This window comes from Nymphalis io, chromosome 6 (assembly GCF_905147045.1).
Source record: "Nymphalis io chromosome 6, ilAglIoxx1.1, whole genome shotgun sequence".
In the NCBI taxonomy this organism is placed as follows: Eukaryota; Metazoa; Arthropoda; class Insecta; order Lepidoptera; family Nymphalidae; genus Nymphalis; species Nymphalis io.
In genome coordinates this window covers 6142301-6163463 of record NC_065893.1, presented here as the reverse complement: position 1 = coordinate 6163463, position 21163 = coordinate 6142301, and the positions used below count along the sequence as shown (strand labels likewise).

General features: G+C 34.8%; 2 protein-coding genes and 2 long non-coding RNA genes across 5 annotated transcripts in view; 2 read left to right on the top strand and 2 right to left on the bottom strand.

Annotated features, from left to right (window-relative positions):
• Positions 1 to 21163, bottom strand: part of LOC126769026 (uncharacterized) — a 158866-nt gene that overhangs the window by 105829 nt on the left and 31874 nt on the right. The window lies entirely within an intron of this gene.
• On the top strand, positions 198 to 3574 carry LOC126769069 (uncharacterized). The gene is made up of 2 exons (XR_007669291.1): positions 198 to 306; positions 3277 to 3574. It is a non-coding gene; the product is annotated as an uncharacterized LOC126769069 (long non-coding RNA).
• Positions 5628 to 8714, bottom strand: LOC126769072 (uncharacterized). Of its 2 annotated transcripts, none has more exons than XR_007669295.1 (4): positions 8660 to 8714; positions 8452 to 8535; positions 8290 to 8365; positions 5628 to 7899 (listed from the first exon to the last, which is right to left on the bottom strand). It is a non-coding gene; the product is annotated as an uncharacterized LOC126769072 (long non-coding RNA). The 2 variants fall into 2 exon arrangements; XR_007669296.1 differs by having other exon boundaries at positions 8656 to 8699.
• LOC126769018 (3-oxoacyl-[acyl-carrier-protein] reductase FabG-like) overlaps positions 12984 to 21163 on the top strand; it is a 134884-nt gene continuing 126704 nt past the window's right edge. Inside the window, exon 1 of the mRNA XM_050487556.1 lies at positions 12984 to 12988. The gene's annotated coding sequence lies outside the window, so the exon portion shown is untranslated. The remainder of the gene's footprint in view (positions 12989 to 21163) is intronic.

Sequence of the window (21163 nt, the reverse complement as noted above, 5' to 3'; positions counted from 1 at the left end):
AAATATTTTCTATTTATACAATAACGACAGCTTAATGTACATAAAATATATTATTTTCCACATTTAGTATTTCCAAACCCTTACGATAACATCATAACACCAACGCCGAAAAAAACATTTGCGTTATAATTGCGTTGGGATATAAAAAAATCCCGATCGCGTGAAATTCCACAATAAGCTATTATTATATTAGCGGTTAGTCTCGAGAACAACCAGACACAAGTAACACTTATAAGAGAACGGACGTTTGAATAAACAAGTTGTCTGTTGAATTATTAATATTTACGTGACGGAACAGGAATTAAAGTGAGTAGTGAATTTCCATTATCCAAATACAACTACGGATGAAGATCGTAGTTTGTAACTTAAGATATTAAGTGATGAAGGAATGAAGTTTTATTGTTTCGGAAGTTAAATCGAGGTCAACTGTTAATTTCTGTTGTGATTAACTCTGTAGGTAAGCTCGTTACATGCTAAGTTCATGTTATTACTTATTAAAATAGTTTTATCTGTATTGTTAACATATACTCAATAAGGGAATTAAATATTAATGTTAACAATTATTATATTTAAAAAATAAAAGCGGTTATGCTTTTCATATCAGTTTGTACATAGAGCAAGATATTTGAAAACATGTAAAGTATGTTAAAAAGTTGTATTTTTACTCATGTAAACTGCATACTCTTTGCGTCATTCAAAACAAAATATTAGTGCATAATTTTATCCACAGTGGGAAAACCCGATTAACGTAACCTCTGAGTCATTACAACCGTCAGCGGTCGGTGTTGCTTTATTTAAAAAACTTGTCTTAACCGTTAATATTGATTGCTAAGTTAAAATATTTTATACAAGAAAAAATTATCATCAACAAAATAATAGTAAAAACTTGACTGATGACCTTAAAGTCGTGGACTGTAATTTTTTACACTGTTATTTATATTCAAAATATGTCTAAGTATATTTAGTATGGACCTGTCGTATATAATTTAAAACTTAATAAATTGAAATATTATAACATACCGCCACTAAATTCTAACGTAGGTTTTTCCGAGACCTCGTGTTTTAATGACGCAAAACTGTTACCTCATCACGACTAAACCACTGAGCGATCATAATAAAATGTAACATAGAGGAAGGCTGCTATCTTGATTAGAATATAGGCATACATATTACCACAATACAATTACGATACTACTAATGAAATAATGACTTACATAATATGTGTGAGCTCATTTTAGTTCAGTAGGCAGATGCCCTATTTAAGCTAAAAAATGATTGTATGATGTAGTTATAATTATTTATTTATTTATTTATTTTTATTTTTTTATTTTGGGAAACATACAGCATAATATAATACATAAAGTTTAGTAACAAAATAAATTTCACTTAAGCCAACAAAGTTTCCACTTGTACAAACAAACATGGAGTGAACCTAACGATAACAAGTTATTTAACAATTTATTAAGATATATGAATAAAGTATTAAAAATAATTAAAACAGAAAAAAAAACGATAAGTATATTACTGACAAATACAGTTTTTTAGAGCTTCTTTGAACTTAAATAAATTTTCGTTAAATATATCTATACTAGTGTAGCGTTTATTATGATTGTCACATGCTCTTACTAAAAAGCGATTTTTAGCATAGTTCGTTCTACACATTGGGACATAAAAGGTATGTTTTGAACGGGCAATGGAATGTGAGCACTTGATATAAATGTTGTTGACTAAGTACATTGAATCGACAAAATTATTTACAATTTTGTAAAGAAAAACCTGATCTTTGCATTCCCTGCGTTTCTCAAGCGACAAAATATTAAGCTTATTATATATAAGCATTGGACCCAAATTTACGCGTTAATCTTCTAATAAATTTATTCTGAACATTTTCGATAGCCATAACATACTTAGAGTATTGTGGATTCCAAACCGTTGAAGCGAATTCCAAATTAGATCTTACATACGAGTTATACAACACATTATATGTATTGATATGCTTAAAGTCTCTTCCCTGGCGAAATATGAAACCCATCATACTGTAAGCTTTTGCGATAATTTTATTCACATGCCTGTCAAATAATAAATTAGAATCTAGAAGCACTCCTAGGTCCCTAACCTCGGTTACCCTCTTAATTAAATGATTGGAAATTGTGTAATCAAATAAAATTGGATTTTTTTTTCTAGAAAATGTTATTACATTGCATTTATCAAAGTTAAGATGTAGGCCATTAGATGAACAATATTGCACTAAAATATCCAAATCATATTGCAAGTTTGAGCAGTCATCACTTCTTTTTATGATTTTAAATAGTTTTGTATCATCGGCATATAGAAGTATGTCAGGATTTTGAAATTTTTTTAGTATATCATTAATGAAAATGTTAAACAATAGGGGACCGAGGTGAGAGCCCTGAGGAACCCCAGATGTTATGGGGACAAAACTAGAAATGTGTCCCTTGACAGCGACTGCTTGAGTTCTGTCACGGAGATATGATGTTATCCATCTTAGCAAATCGCCGTGTATACCAATATATGCAAGTTTTTTAATTAATAGCGTATGTGGAATTTTATCAAATGCTTTTGAGTAATCGGTATACACAGCGTCAACCTGATGTCCTCTCTCCATGGCTGAAAGAACAACATCGAGAAACTCAACAAGATTAGACTCAACTGATCTTTTATTTACGAATCCATGTTGTTGGGTAATGAGCAGAGGTTTTATTAAAGGAAACAAAGTATCGTAAATAATCTTCTCAAATAATTTAGGTATGATAGATAACATTGATATTCCACGATAATTTTTGACATTATGCTTATCTCCATTTTTAAAAATGGGAACAACAAGCGATTTTTTCCAAACAGGTGGTAGTATGCCTGAATATATGGATTTGTTAAAGAGTAAATGTAAAGGGATTGTTAAAGATTTACTGCATCGTTTTAAAAACATAGGATGTAATCCATCTGGGCCACTGCCTTTAGACGAGTCAAGTTTGGAGAGATATCTTTCAACGGTACGGCATGATACATTAATAGTACTAATTAAGGACTGACTACTATGCTTGTTTAAATAATCAACCTCGGGTTGATTCACTTCTACTTCAAAAACTGATTTAAAGTAGTTACTAAATAGATTAGAGATCGATGGGCCGTCGGAGCCAACCGTATTATCATGAAACATGAAATAAAATAAATTAGGGCATCTAAATGATTTTCATAAAATTTAACACGTCAATAAATAAAATTGAAAAATAATTTTGTATTTTTATTCCTTTCCAGAAATGGCGAGTTATTGCTTTTTAATAGCTTTGATGATAATTGCTGCGCAAATGAATGACGCCCGAAACATTGGAACTGCTCTAGTCAAGGTCGGAGATAGCAACAACAGTTCTACGCCGTATATCACATACGAGGAATTACTGTACATTCTAAAATATAGACATGGTGAGGAAAATACAAGACCGAAATATTTAACACCGTGTGCGCGAGCTATTTTAGGGTGTTGTAACAACAAAATAATGAATGAATATTGTTCTGAATCCCTAAAGTGTGGATCTTATTTCTTTGATGACAATCCCTGCGAAGACAAATTTATTATAGATGCTTTAAAAGCAGCGAGAATATTTTATGAACAATTCAACAATATACCAGCGTAAATAATGTTCAAAATGTAATGTAATGATTAAAGGTAAGCAGAGAATATCTGCCGAGACTAACCTCAATGTCTTGCGATGAGGTAAACATCTGACAGGATATTAACAGAAAATGTTCATGAATAATACGTAGAATAAAAAAAATATATATATCATTCCACATGCTAGGATTCGATCAAGTAACAAGACAAATAATGTAACGATGGAAGACGGAAGGAAAAAGAATGAACATGAATGGACTATTTTTAGTAAACAAAGCAATGGCATACATGTAATGATTTGAATTAAGCAACCAGGTTTTACAGAAGGTTTTTATTTAATGTATAAAAATGATTCTTGTGATCGTAGAAGCATTTCTAATAAATCTTATGATATTATACTCAACCCCGGTGGATTTCTTTCACCGATTCTTCTCTGGTCTGAGGTATTAATTGAAGAACTAGTGGTAGGTTTTAGACAAGTGTAATGCTTCTATATTAAATATAGTTTTTGATCTACACATAAAATAAAGCAGTAGAAACCATGTGTCTGTACATTAAATAAATTCATAAAAAATCGAGTGTGGGTGATGAAAATTAGAGTAACAGTACACGAAAATGTATTTCTTTAATGCATTCTTATAATACCTAATTTCAAGCGAACGAAATCGCGTGGAGCAGATAGTTTTTAATTAAATTAAAACATAACTCCATTTTTTGTGATATTAAAATACATTGTACATAATATGTGCGATAAATGAAAGGTAAATAAGTAAGTAAAAGGAATAAAATGGTTTTTATTTTAAATATAAATATGTATTTTTATGTATACTCAAACTGTTAATGTAAATATGTAAATAACAAATATTTAATATACTTCTTCGTAGAAAAAGATTTTTCTGTTAACAAAGAGTTCTTCATTCTATAAATTATAATAAGAAAAATAAATGCAAATAATAAGTCCCCTTAAGAAAGAGAAGCTGAACCTAATACTTGTGTAGTTTGAGTTAATAATGCGAAAGCCTATCTGGCTCAGTGCCAGATCATGGCAACAAGTGAACAAATATTGTTACTTAAAACAAAGTTAACTTTTGAATACAAAAACTACCTTTTAACGAAGTGTTCAAAAACATAGTTTCTACTTTTGTTGCCAAATATAACTTTCCTGTTGTCTGTTTGAAAAATGACCCTTTTATTGAACATTGTACAATTAAGGACAATATCCAAAATTCTATAGAATTTTGTACCCTCCAAAAGTCGAATGACCATGCCATGTGTAGCATTTTATTGTAGTCTTATTAGTGATAACTAAAAATAAATGTAAATTCCCTAATTTCAATTCATTCATATGAATGCAAAAAATACGCCATTCTTTTCAAAATAATATAAGAACAAATCCTGATTAATTCCACCAATAAATTCAATATATTATTTCAGAATGCGAAAAAAACCAAATGTGTATTAATTGATTACGTTTGGCTTATCTACATTGTTTACCTAAACCTTTGAGAGTTTTTAATGTTACTAGCAGTCTATGCATTTGTGTGTAGCATGTAAAATAGTATTTATTTTTAAAAAAGTATACGGCTGTTCATGTTTACTACAGTTCGAAATTTCTTTGTTGGTATTAAAGTAACATCAATATTCTAATCTGCTATTGAAGTAATGTAACATGTAAAGGCCCGATGAAAGTTGTTAGGTACGAGGCGCCTAAGATAAAAACACAAATTCTTCCAATGTAATAATTATGTGAAAATCATTCGGTTCCGAAAGTTGTCAAAATCTATACACATATGTAATAGCATGGTTTGGTCAAACAAGACGCTCGTAATAATAAGGGTGCAATACAATGATACGTACCGTGCCCTGATGTAATCACCACAGAATTGCAGTGCTTGAAACTGGTTCGCCTCGGTAAGAATACCCGCGATAATACGCTTAAAATAAGATTTCGTAAGCGAATACATCACTCAAATAATAAATAAGTGCAAACCTTATTTCCCATTATTTTGTTTTTACTAAATAAAACAGGTATGTATTGAATTTAAATATACAGTATATTTTGTAAATTTATAAACAAAAGTTATGCTTGTACAAAGTATAAAGCAGTAGTTTGATCAAATAGTTGAAAAATAAAATTGAGTTAAGTTTTTATTAAAAAATTCAGCATACAATATTCACCGCTAACCCTGTAAATATTTACAGAAAGCAATTACGAGGCCGCGGGCCTTTTGTTATATTTTGACCGGCATTTGTTCCATACAGAAATTAATTAATTAAATATTATATAAGCGTATCAATTAGAATTGACAGATTTATAGCACAATTTTGTCAACATAAATAACCTATCCTTCTTGGCTTCGCTTGCATTTTTCGTTAAAAATGTACAAAAATATATGATGAACAATAATTGCCCCGTTAATGCATGAAGAAACACGATATGATGCTGTTAGACAGTCACGTCTATATCCGCTAGAATGTCCAAGGTCGGAAAGGGCCCTAGGACACCTCGCATATCGCGAGAATATCGCGCGATATTCCACACTATACGATATTGCGGAGTTCCATCCGACGCCGATGGTCCCCGCTATCGTCACCTTGCGCTCGGTAGCTAGAGGACATCGGATACACAAGTTTCTCAGAGTTTAAAGATTAAGTCATAAATAAAAGGATATATAATAGCCAAGTGTCCGGTAAAAAATATGTAAAATAAAGTTATAGTCCTCAATCAGCCGTATTTTTGCCGACCACCTCTCTAGATTATTTGACTCAAAGACATGAATTTAGAGCTATTAATATTTTGAAATAATAATAATAATATTTAAAATATTCAGTGTCACTCAAAACTTTAACATAAATTTGATTAAAAACCGGAACATGTTAATATGTTGTTACGTAAGCGAATGAGTACAGGAATGGCGTTGCATAAATGAGTGTGGGTCCCTCTTCAGCTTTTGTCATTATCATCATACCACTTCACACTTGCAGTTTGAGTATAAACCAACAATCTAATTGTTTGCATGTTGCGTAACACATAATCTGATTTAAAAAAGAAAAAACAATTTTTGCCAAAAATAAAATATAACGACAACAAAAACAACAACAACATCTGCTCACAAAGTAGAGCTTTTTGCTTCTAAGATATATCAAGATTTTTTTTATTGACATCAGCATATTGAATAATATTTTTTTTAAAGGTACCCGGGCGCCTGGGGGCCCTTCTATTGTTTGCTTCACTCGTGGCTATGTGGAGCTTTCCTCAAGGGCTGAAAGTGATCTCAAACATCTCCCCCCGCACTCCTCGCGTAGTGCGTACGGCAGCGCTAGGCATCACGGTTGACTTCCTCCAGGTTCTCGTCCGGAAATCGTTTCCTCCAGGCTTTGAAGGCAAGCAGGATCGTTCTGATGATGCGTTTGCGCGCGTACTTGCGAAGAAAGTCATACATAGATTTTCTGATTTACAACATTTACGTATTTATGAAATTGCTTAACATTTTTGGTAGGCGCTAACAATTTAGCAAATAGTATAGGATAAATAATATGTAAACCGTAACGAGTATTTTAATACTGAGAGATTGCTTTCTTAGATTCATATTATTAATTTTCATTTACGGAAATGAAAATCGCAACATCCTGTGCCGAGCTCTCTAACTAGACGTTCAAAGCGATTCAATGATCGCAACGTCTACGTGGGTACTATAGCCAAGACAGATTCGTTATAGATTACAATCTTACCTTACAAGGATTATTAGGTATGGGACGTACAAACAGTACGCCAGAATAATTACTGACATGCCGTTGTAACGGTGTCCTGTAGGATAAGATTAATTTACTATCCGAATTAGTTTACGTAGCTAATTGTGAAGCTAATCTAGTGTCGTACTTATATTGTTAAAAACGATTGGTACGTGTGTTATGATATATTATATTAATTTGTTTGTTGTGATGAGTTGGCATCGGTTAAAATTTTAACCGATGCCAACTCATCACAACAAACAACAGTGATAGATTTAAATAGATAAGCAGGATAGTGCAAACCCTGAATGCAGTGTCACCATGAGTGAGCAAATAAATAAAAGCAGTGCGAAGCAGCAAAAGCACCAGTTGCAAAAGCAAGCCACTGGACAAGCAGCCTCTCCTCCATAAAACAGCAGAGCCTCCAACACCTCCAAATCAGCAACAATTCCTCGGTTGAGTCCACCGAACAATATTAAATTACTTTGTAATGCAATATACAAAGTATACATAAAATTAAAGAAAAAATAAACACCCTGTGAACAAAACAACTTATTATCTATCTTGCATAAACACTAAGAAGGTTCTAATAATGCCCTAGACACAGGTACAAAGAAAAATAAGTTATTAAAACCAAGTAATAACCTAGACAATTGAGGTTATTAAAGATAACTTTTAAAATGTTAAAATATGGAAAATTATTGCTTAATTTGCACTAAAATAATATAAGAAAGCAAGAACTATATTTAAATTAATGAAACAAGGCTTTTAAACAATTCGAATCACATTACAATTCAACCCAGGTCACCTAGTACATTGGCAAAGTCTATGTTCAGTTTTTGAATAATATGTGAAGAAATTAATAAAAATAAATACTGAACCACGTGGTATATTGATTATATAATGTAATTTAAGCATCAACTCACCTCAGGAGTGTTTAAATATGTAGAAATAAGGCAATATATGACTTATATTGCACGTGGCACGGTTTTGATACAAAGACTGGAATTAAACGAAGAATCGATTAAATACTACTCAAATAACAAATAATATGCCTCGACTAAACGAATACAATGTGTTTTACTTACGGTTTGGTAACCCGAACCTCTCAAATAAGTTTTACAAAGTAGATGACGTAGGTAACCCTCTGTTAGTATAATTTTGTATATAATCTGAAACGAATATAAAAACCAATATACGAAATGTACAAAAAATATATTCAATGCCAATTATCCACTTTATTCAACGAATATACTTAAAAAAAGGAATATATTTAATCGTTTAAAACTGACATACGTCGGTAAGCGAGCGGCGCCTGCTCAACGATCAAAAGGACGACGAACGAATGACGACGACGACGATCAAAACGAATGTAGTGCTGCCATCTCTCAAACAGCATAGATAATAAATGTCGAAACAATTAATACCGATTCGATAACCGTAATTTATTTTATAAAACGGTTAGATTAGGAAATAAAAAAAAACAATATTTTAATAAAAATTAAAATATTGAAAAATTAAGATTTATAGGGTTACAATCCACACATATAATTAATCTGTAACTGGTCGCTGTCTGTACATGGAAGATAACTATATGAGTAAAACTATTACCGGGGTCCTTTATCAACGCAATAGAACCTAAACCAATGATTGTTAGAATTTTTGACAGTTTATCTGTTTGTCTGTGCGTTTGTGCACGCTAATCTTAGAAACGGCTTAACGGCTTAACTTAACTTAAAATTTAGTGTTTGTTTTAAATCGGCTTATAAATAATAAAGTTATGTCAATTTAAAGAATCACGTCGAACATTTATTCAATACAATTGCTATAAAATAACTGTTCTTCCAATGTAATGTAATTGACTCAGATCTATATGATCATATTAAGTAGAGATCAGCCTATATAGTAATATATTGAAAATAGTACAAATCGTAACTGAGTGGTATGTTAGCATCATTTTCCCTTTGAATAGCAATTCCGATTTTCTGGGCAAAAAATGAACCAATAGTTGATAATAAGTACTTATTAAAAAAACAGATTTACGTTTTAGTCTTTAAAGTACACAATTTCCTGTGAAGGTATCGTTTGCAGTCACAATAAATAAAGCACAGGGAAATACATTTAAGTGTGACGGAATAGCTTTAAGGGAATTATGTTTTTCTCGTGTATGATTTCAATTGTACGTTGCCCAATCTAGATAAATATAGAATAAATACTAATATCCCACGAAAATAATACAAAAAATGTTGTATATGCTAAAATATTATAAGTCTGCTCTTAGTGATTTTTGAAGTTATACGCGGGTGAAACCGCGGTTACAGCTAATCATATTATATGTTTCTTGTTCAGTTGTTTATTAAGAAAATGTGTCGATAAAACGTTTTACAACTCGCAATTGTGTAGTGCTTTCTGTAACTTTATTTGGTAAAATCGCCTTTAATAGCTCTGCACTGCAAACAATTCATGAATGGTTATATATATTTACTTATAATACTGCATTAACTTTTTTTATGTATGTTCTTTAATTTAACAACTCGAACAAAAAATTAAACCATAAATTTTTAATGGATCCATAATGAATGCCACAGATTATTTTCCCCCACCGATTTCGACGGCGTCCTAAGCCAAGGTTCGGCCTTCGTTTCTCTTGAGTCCCTTATGTGGCTCCCGACATCCGGCTTGAGTTCAACTCGCCCATCCGGCACGGTGACGCTGTAGGGGCCAACAATAATACATAATCCGAAAAAAAACTAGATTATTCAAGATCTCCACCAATTTTATCATGTCAATTTAAAGTCAAAGTTGTTTATATGTTTGAGTTTTTACTCCTCCTTTGATTGGAATAATCTATTTTATAGTTTAGTATTCTGTGTTTCGCAGTACCATTATGGTAGTGTAATAAGCGAAATTGTAATTAATTAGCGATATCCTGGCGGACTGGCTTCTTTAATAAGTATGTTTGTTGCTTTGTGTTTTATTGTAGTAGCAGTATTTTTATATTTTAACAGATGACAAAAAGCCGCCTAGACCAGTTGTTTTATTGCATATTTTGGTATATAGATCATTACTAGAGCGGTCTTGTACATATATTTGTTTCGGCAGATGAATTATTGACCGTATTTTCGTTTCACTTTTTTCACTGCAAGTCTATCAGACCGATATTTGTTGGGGTGCTTTGGGCCTTTCTTTTATTTTCTTCTCACTCACTGTGCCTGCCAGTCACGAAAACAAAAATATGTTAAGGTCCGTACAATGAATATGTCCTATCCGCCACAGACGTTGCTGTTTAAGGTAGGCCGTGAAGCTAAGCTTTTCGAGAAATCATTCGTTAGAAGCAAGCAAACGCTTAAGTACTGAAGCGTTAAGCGCAGGGTAAATATACATCTTGTATATGTATATATATATAGCACTACGATAATACGTTACGTATAGATTAACCTCTATAATGCAATGTAAGTCAGGTTTCCGCCACAAGTCATTATAGTCATTATTCTTATCCTTTGAGCAACAACAAAAAATGATTCATACCTATTTCGTCGATGGGACAAATAGAATATTTTCGATTAAATAGACAATGTTAATTTGAACAAAACGGTGAAAATATAATATATACATACGAAATTAATTTCGTGAGTACGTTGCAACGTTGCCAACTTGCAATAACAATATTCAGCTATTCTCCATTCCTCTGGAAACAAAAGCGTTCAATCTGTAAGCGGTGATGGAGTATTTCTCGCCATTAACTCCGCTTTGATATTCCTGTTCGCTTGCAGTTTACAAGATAAAGTATGTCTATTACTGCTCTTTTATCGCCAGTTTAGATGTTTCATACATGACAGCATCTACATTCTGTTAAAGTTAACTTAAAAAATTGAAACGTTGAAAACAAAAATAAAGCTATAAAGAACAGGTTTTATACCTTTTGGGAAAACCATAATTCTAAACCAATAAAGATATGCAATTATAACAATTATCTCGTAAATTAAGCTTAAAGCTTATATTAAAAATGTACATATAAAAAGATTATTTGATAAAAAACTATAGATAATAGAAAGGTAACGTTAATATTCGTTGTTGTTCATGCAGCATATATAAGAATAAATAGTGAATAGGCATTGCCATATTATTACCATTGCTTAGCTTTTCATCTCAATGATATTGCCAAATGACTATTCAAAATCCTTAGTAAAAATCTTATTAAATAAAAATTATTGGGTGAGGACAAAAAAACAGATAAGTAGATGTTCGTGACTTGAGAAGAGTTAATGAAACGGATAATAATGATTTTAGTAATAATGGTTGGTTGGTAAATTATTATACGAGAGTTTTTTACCCTCACTAAATAAAAATATATAATTGTTGATTTATTATATGTATGATTATATATATATATAAAATCGGTATAGCATATCGTGACGGTAAGTTAGTCCAAACTCCAAAGTTATGAGTTTTTGCGTTGACGAGAAATAACAGTTTACTAGACTTGAGATGTTTGTCGCTAACAAACAATAACAAGTATGATAAATGTTTCAGAATAATCATAAACAAGACAAATTACGGTTACAATATTAATCTTATAAAAAAATAATACAAAATCGAATCGAATGATTCGTTTTATATAGAAATAGAATGGACACATGTCATTTAGAAGATATATTGAAGCACATTGCTTGCAGCACTTGGCGACCGGACTCAATTCCCAACGCTACTCCAGCCAAATTGCGTCAATTGTATCGACCGACATCTCAATTTCAGCAAACTTTGATCATTCGGGCTTAAGTGGGAGTTACTAACACTTATATATATTAATGTACGAAATAATACGAAACGTTTTAAAAGATGCTTGATCAAATATTTTGTTAAAGGATGTTTCTTTCTATACTACTGTAGTGTGGTGTGATTTTTAAAAAGCGTTTTAATAAGTTATATACGTGTTATACTGAAGCATTACACTATCTTACAGTACTTCTCTTATTATGGAAAAAGCTATAGGTATAACTACTACTACTACTACTACTTGGAGACAGTAATATATTCAACAATATACTAGTAGTATATTGTTGAATATATTACATATATATACAATATACTACTAGTATATATACAATATACTACTAGTATATTGTTGAATATATTACTATTCGGTTACTATTGGCCAATAATTTGCCGGGTCAGACCGATCCCCTTTTTTGGGAACCGCTTGCACATTAGCTCTTCTTCAAGCCTCCGGCACACATCCCGAAGAGAGGGAAAATTGGAACAGGCGCGTTAACACAGGAGACAGCTCCGCCGCGCACTTTTTCAGCACTATGGCTGGTATTCCATCGGGACCGCTAGCTGTCCGTATATCAAGTGATTTCAGTTCCGGACGCACATCACGTTGCCTGATTTTTATGTCGGGCATCGTGTGGCCACATGAAGTATTGTTGGTGGCAGCGCACTACAATCATCGATCACGGAGTTATCGGCAAAGAGTTTAGCCAGGAGATCGGCTTTCTCTTGCGGACTGTGAGCGAGCGATCCGTCCGGATTTCTGAGCGGTGGCAGCGAAGATTGGCAGAAATTGTTTTGCACAGACTTGGTCAGACGCCAGAAGCTACGGGAGCCCCTAGGATGCGAAACAAGGTCGTGACCAATCTGTACAATGCGCTGTGCATCCGCTCTCGTGTATGCCTTCCTACAGGACTTGGAATTTTTGTAGCTTGCTTTCAGTGAGTCAATGTTAGATGCCCAGCTAATAGAGCCGTTGATCCACTCGCGATATGCCGCCTGCTTAGATGATACAGCGTCGGCACATTCACGAGTGAACCAACGGTTACGCGTACCCCTACTGACGAAATTTGAGCTAGGAATGTAGTATTCCATTCCCAACATGATCTCGCCAGCAACAGCAGCGGCACTAGCTGTCGGGTCATTCCCACTGAAGCAACGTACCGTACCAGTCGGTGACAGCAAACATCCGTCCTGACGAACAAGCATACTCCGGCTTTCGCTTTGAAGGATTCTTCAAGCATGTAGCCGGGATAATTAAGGTAGCTGGTATCGGCAGGACGGAGTATTTGTGACTCCGTGAGAAACATTGCTGGCCGAGCTGTCTCGAGATGGTGGTGGACAGCGTTGAGGTTAGCGTGGAGTCCACGGATGTTAGAGAACTCGACCTCAAACAGCGTGGGTATGGTGGGGGTGTGCACCGCTGTACGACCGTTATTTCTGTAATGCGCTACAATTTGGGGAAAAAAAACTTGAAACTTGAGCTTGAAGTGGAAAAGAGACGTGAAGCGAGCGACGTATTGCCACGATAGGGATGAGCAAAGGGTGAAGGCGTGTTTCCCCAAGTGGTTGCCAAAAGGGAAAATACACTGACCCGCCGGACGGAAGGACCCCTCGCCTCGAGGAAGCCTCGCGAGCTGGTTAGGCACGCTCGGGCCCCTGTGCTATGCCACGGGCGGCCAGCGGAACAGCCGTTTCTTCGGGTCTTCCTGTCCGGCAGGTCAATACAGTTTCCCCCGGCATTGGTTCAACAGCCGTCTCCACTGGACCAACATCCATCGCGGCAATGCTCGCTCGGGCACTGGCTGTACGCTGGCTGACATCGAAACGCGGCTGCAAGCCACTTCACGAGTTTTTCACCATGCGTACGGTGGTAATAAGCCAGGCGGATGTTTATCATCCTACCACCAGATGAACAGATGGTCACTCAGATATCCCTTAGTCGCCTCTTACGACACCCATGGGACAGAGAGGGGCAGTGAAATGTATTCTTTCTCCGTCACTGCACGGACGAAGCGATTTGAGTCTACATTCATCATTCGCACTGCGAAACTATGGAATGCTTTGCCTGAGTCCGTATTTTCTGATAGGTACAATGTTGGTGTCTTTAAATACAGAGTAAACAGGTTTCTTATAGACAAGCGTGCTACATCTTAGACCGTGTCGATGCTTAACATCAGGCAAGTCAACGGTCAAACGCTGGCCTATTAATTGTAAAAAAAAACCATCCCTATTGTTCCCATTGTCATATCATCAACTGGAGTCGTACCCAAAAGCCTACAACGTAGCCTTGATATGTTACAGGTTCCTCAACACACTCATAATTTACTCCAAAAGGCAATCATCCTGAACACATGCCGCCTCACTCGCAAGTTCCTTACAACTTCATCCATCTCATCTTCTTATACAATCACCTAGACCCTACTCACTCAGTTTTTGTTACCTCATACGAGGGAAAATGAAAAATAAAAATATAATAATAATAATATCCTGGGACATTTTTCACACACGGCCATCTGATCCCAAATTAAGCTTGTACAAAGCTTGTGCTATGGAAACCAGACAACTGATATATTACATATACTACTTTTCTTTTGTAAATACATATTTTTATAGATAATTACACCCAGACTCAGGATAAACATACATGTTCACGCACACAAATGTGTGTCCTGGGTGGGAATTGAACCCACAACCTTCGGCGTGAAAGGCAAGTATCTACCAACCACGCCAACCGGCTCGTCAGATATGTCTTGTAGTTTTGAAGATATGGAATATTTCCGGTTACATGCTATTTTTGCTATTTGGGCGTAACGAGCGCAGAAATAACTTTACTTTTAATTTACTTTGAATATGACTTATACACTCTCTGAGATAGTGTATAATAGTGTTTCGCTGCTGTTAAATCCAATAAATAGCGAGTAAAATTATCTAGATGTTACATTATATATATAAAATTAATGAAGTTTTGATGTATATTTTAAGAAATGAGAAAATAACCCTATTTTGTGATGACTATATTTTGTTATGGAATATCTTCGATATAACTTAAATTGGAAACATTTTCTAACAGACCATGGGCACGAATAAAATTTCTTTTTATTCGATTTCGTCGAAACAAAATACCCTTATTTCTATGTGTTGTCTTACAGTTTCCCCAAAAAGTCAATATATCGAAGGTTTCTAAGTATATATTAATGATAACAATATCAATAAATTTAAAGGTATTTTTATTTCAACAAATAAGTCATTTAATGCTTCCTAGAAAAAACATATTTCCAAAAAACAACGTAAATTTACTAAAAAATCATTAATCATCATTATTCAAAAAGTGTACATTTTTAAGCACTAGAAATAGTTTTGTTTCAAATTTAGCTCAACATTTTTAAAATAATTTATTTTAAGCTAATTTTGTCACTCAACACTATAAAAGAAAAGTATCTTCGCAACCGTGACAATTATTTTAAAAGTTGGCGCTACTAATCAAGTTTATTAAATAGTAAACAATATAATTCAATATACAATTGACTCAAATAAAATCTAGCTTGTTAACACAAGAGATAATAAAGAATTTTTGCATTTTTTTAAATATATGTATACTATATATGTATATGTGTCAAATTTATACTACCTGATCCGAAAGAAACTGGGAAAAAACACTTTTTATTGTTATACTTTACAATTCAACTTATATTTTACAATCCAACGATTCAAAGAACGTTAAAAAGTACGTTTTTTGGAATCCTGTTGTAAAAGCGTATGCATTGTCCCATAAAGTAATTATCACAAACCTTATGTAGTCAGGTAACATTCGGAGCTACATAGTGTAGAACTTCTACAAAAATATTTTATTTCAAACATATTATCAATATTATGCAGTTGATATTACATATTACATTACTATATGTAACTATTTATGAGAGAACATTGTTCACATCGTCAGATATTAATTGCCGTCTTTTTATTTTTAAAGCAACAAATGTAACAGCAACACTATCTTATTCTTGTCATATAAAGTTAAGGCAAGTAATTTATATAAATGAGGAAGACAAATGGACCATGAATTAAACCAATCAGTCCAACAAAGAGCCCTGAGAGATATTTTTCCATTTACATCATTCTGAATTCGATTACTTAATAAAGAAGGCCTTATATAAGTCACACATATAAGTCACAAAATAACTCTTAGTTATCCTTTGAATCTTTCCAGACCTCAAAAATATTTTTAATGTGTTCAACACCGCCATTGATCATCAAATAATATTGACAAGGGTCCTTGTAAAAACATATGAGATTAGATACAGTAACAGCCTGTAAATGTCTCACTCAGCAGTGGGCCTCCTCTACCTTTTGAGGAGAAGGTTTTGGAGCTTATTCCACCACGCTGCTCCAATGCGGGTTCGTAGAATACACATATGGCAGAATTTCAATGAAATTAGACACATGCAGGTTTCCTCACGAAGTTTCTTCACGAAGTTTTCCTTCACCGCCAAGGACGAAAATTCATGTTTGATTTAATAGTCCATGCTTGTACTATTAAATCAAACTGCACACTGTTGTTAAACTCAATATTTAATTAAAGCAAAGAAATGTATTGTACAAATAAATAAACAAAACGGTTGCGTGATCTAGGATTGGGTACAATGCCATCTACTGGTGGGAAGCGCAAAACAAAAAAATAGTATGACATATTATAATTTTGACTTGAGCGAAACTATACCGCGATTCAAGAGTATACTAGCGCCATCTATTACGCGTATGCTTAGTTATAACTTACAATATGAATAAAATATATTAATTATTAACTTTTATCTGACAAATTAACATTGAATTCAACATTCCGCCCACCAAAGAACTTGTTCTTTTGGTAGTTCATATGAACTATATAAATTCTTACATGACAACCGCCCACCGTGATACACAGAAACAAAAACAAAGTACAAGAATATATCAAATGACATATAACAGTCTTATTAAAATAACTTAACCTAACTTACATACTATGCTTTAGTAATGCCCATACATTAAATAGCACTTGGCAGAATAGAAACCTTATTGAGTGGACGTTTGATCAATCCATTTTTAGTTTTAATAGTCAATACTCTAGTGAGTCCATCATGGCCAGAATGCTTTTGTTCTATTTTGCCTAGTAACCATTTTGTTGGTGGTAGGTTATGATCCTTAATCACAACAATGTTGCCTATATCCGGATCTTGCTTCTTCGTGAACCACTTGTACCTTTGATTGAGGCTAACCAGGTATTCTTCTGACCATTTTCTCCAAAAATCATTTACCATCTTTTGTGTCAGCTTCCATCTCTGCAAGCCAGTTACTTGTACGTCAGTCGGAGCCTCATCGGGAATCGCAACCATTTGCTCACCGATTAAAAAATGACCGGGAGTTAATGGCTGTGGATCTCCGGGGTCTTCACTCAAATATGTCATAGGCCGTGAATTAAGGCAGGCTTCAATCTGGGTCAGAACGGTTGAGAGTTCCTCGAAAGTTAAAGTTGAATCTCCAATTACGCGTTTAAGGTGTGTCTTGGCTGATTTTATGCCTGCTTCCCATAGACCACCAAAGTTAGGTGCATTTGGTGGGATGAAATGCCAAGAGGTTCCGTCGTTTGCAAGTGCCTGAGCGATTTCTATAGGGAGCTTGGATTGGGCAGTGAGGAACATGTCTCTTAACTCCTTTTCCGCTCCTACGAAATTAGTCCCGTTATCGCTATATAAATCGACGCATTGGCCTCTTCGAGATACAAATCGTCGAAATGCGGAAATAAAGCCCTTTGAAGATAAATCCGATACTGCTTCCAGATGTATCGCTTTGGTGGACATACATATGAAGAGGCATATGTACCCCTTATATGATTTTGATCCTCTGCCAGGTGAGAACCTTATATTTATAAACCCAGTGAAATCAACACCAGAAGATTTAAAGGGTCTTGAAGGTTTCAGCCTGCACTTTGGTAGCTGACCCATAAGCTGATTGTTATTTTGTTGGGAAAATCGTAAACATTTAACACATTCGCGATAACATTTTTTAACTCTTTCTCTAGCCCGTACTATCCAATACTTGGAACGTAGGTAATTTAGCATGATTTGCGGCCCACCGTGCATAGTTTTATAATGGGCATCAGTTATTAATAATGAAGTAAGATGGCTATTACTCGGTAAAATAACTGGATGCTTTACATCAAATCTCGCTTCTGACTCCTTAATACGGCCACCTACTCTCAAGACTCCATTTTTGTCTAAAATGGGGCAGAGAGTATGCAATGAACTTTTTCTTTTAACTTCTCCATGAGACTTTATCTGTTGTATTTCTTCCGCATAATAAATATGTTGGGTGTTTCTTATAATTGTCTGAAGAACTTCTTCCATTTCTTTCACAGTAATAATTTCAAACTCTTTGATCCTTCGTTCTTTTGATAGTATTACTCTATTTTTCCTTGATGACCTTAATATTCCTATGTATCTCTTACAATATGCTAAAATCCTGACCATTATTGTTAAGTTTGAAAATCTTGTCCAGACAAATTCCTGTTCTGATTGAATGACGGCTGTTAAAGTCTTTATGGGCCGCTCCTCAATAGATGTGGAGAAATCATTGCGAAAATCGTACGTACAGTTGTGGTGCAGGCAGTCTGGACCGTGCCACCACAGCGTGAGACCAGCTAAATCAGCTCCTTTTATACCCCTAGAAGCAAAATCTGCAGGATTATTAATTGTTTCGATGTGACGGAACTGACTGGAATCTAGCATGGTATGAATTTCCGAAACCCTGTTACTAACAAATGTATTCCATCGCGTCGGTTCTCCACGGACCCAAGCTAATACCACTGTGGAATCTGACCATGCGTATAAATCTTCTTTAGGTATTTGCATAATTTGCGAAACTTCGTAAATCAATTTAGTCGCGAGCAAGGCGGCGCATAATTCTAGCCGAGGAATACTTATTTCCTTTTCAACTGGAGATACCTTTGTTTTGGATGTTACCAAATTAACATGAACATTGCCGAATGCATCCGTCACTTTCATATAGACAGCACCAGCGTATGCTGCCTGAGATGCATCTGCAAACGTATGTAATTCTATTTTATCACCCTTATGAGACTGTAACCATCTTGGTATAACAATATTTCTTACGTTGTGCAGATCTTGACGAAATGAGCACCATTCCTTATACAACTCGGCGGGTAAGTTCTCATCCCAATCTAACTTAGCCTTCCATAATTTTTGGATGAATATCTTTGCTGTTATAATTACTGGCGAAATCCAGCCCATTGGATCATATAATCTAGCAATATCAGAAAGAACCTTGCGCTTCGTAATACGTTCGCATAAATTTGGTAGTTGTAGTGTATACTCGAAACTATCAGTGGTTTTATTCCAACTAATACCCAACACCTTAATCGTATTATTGATCTTGAAAATTAAGGGTTGGTCTAATCTCTTGCATCCATCTTCAATATGATTCATTAATCTCTCACTGTTACTACACCATTTTTGTAGACAAAACCCACCTGCACTCATCAGGTTATTCATTTCTTCAAATATCTCTACTGCTTCCATCTCCGTCTCACATCCTGTTAGCAAGTCATCTATGTAATAATCCTGAAGAGCGATTTTAGCTGCACGAGGGTACTGTGCTTCTTCGTCCTTTGCAAGTTGTTGTAATGCCTTTACAGCCAAATAAGGAGCACAGGCAGTACCAAAAGTAAGTCTCAAAAGTTTGTAATGTTCAATAGGATCTTTAGGGTTCGATCGCCAAAGAATGCGCTGAAAGTCAGTGTCCTTCTCCTCTACTCGAACTTGTCTGTACATTTGTACCAGATCTGCTATTATGCAAAAAGGATGACGTCTCCATCGCATCAAAATGTGGCGCAGATCTTGCTGCAGCTTCGGTCCAACAAGAAAACAATCGTTCAAAGACACCTTGTTCATGCCCTTGCAAGACGCATCGAAGACGATGCGTACCCTTGTTGTCTCTTTATCTTCTCGGATCACTGGATGATGAGGCAAGTACACTGCCTTTGGGTTATGTATGTCTTCAATGTTCTGAATCTGTACCATATGATTTTGGTCCTTGTATCCATTAATTACGCGTTTGTATTCTTCATATAATGGTGGATTATTTTGTAATTTTCGCTCTAAGTAGTGGAATCTACGCAAGGCTATATCTCTTGTCTTACCTTCAACACATCTTGGCTTATGTTCCTTGAAAGGTAAACGCACCACGTATCGACCTTCGTTATCTCTTGTAGTAGTGGCTTCAAAAAATTGCTCACACTTGATTTCTTCTTTCGTAGACTTCTTCAAAATTGCATCAGGCTCTCTTTCAATTTCCCAGAATTTTTTTAATAGGTCATCCTCTTTTACTCTTATATGAAACCCGACTAATTGTGGGTTTTTTGAAGTGACATTGTTTCTTACTCGACCAGATAGAACCCAACCAAATTGTGTCTCTTGCGCTATCGGGCCCTTCTCTGTTGGATGTTTCAAGAGGCCCTCTAGAATTATGTCTTCATACACTTCTACTCCTAGAATCATATCGATTTTTGCAGGTGATCCATACTCAGGGTCAGCCAAGCTAAGTCTCTTAATTTCTGGCCAGTCGGTAATCTTTGTTTGACATGTTGGTAAAAATGATGTCAACTTTGTTAATACGTAGGCATCAACATTTATTGCGTGCTTTGATTTTTGGTTGTGAATTGACTCTAGGCTTAAAGACACCATGCTTCTTGACCTTGCCAACTTGTCACCTATACCAGAGACTAGACCATTGATATTGGTTCTCTTTAAACCCAGTGATTGTGTCGTTGCTTCGTTTATAAAAGAACCCTCTGAACATGGATCAATAAGAACTCGTATAACTTGTGAGTACCCATTTGCGGAACTTGCTCTGACTATGGCAGTTGCCAACAACATCTCCTTCTGATTCCTTTTTGTAACCAAATGAGCTATCACTGGTGTCTGCCTCTCAATACTATCCTTATTGACCGGTTGAGCTTCTGGTAAACTTGGTAGT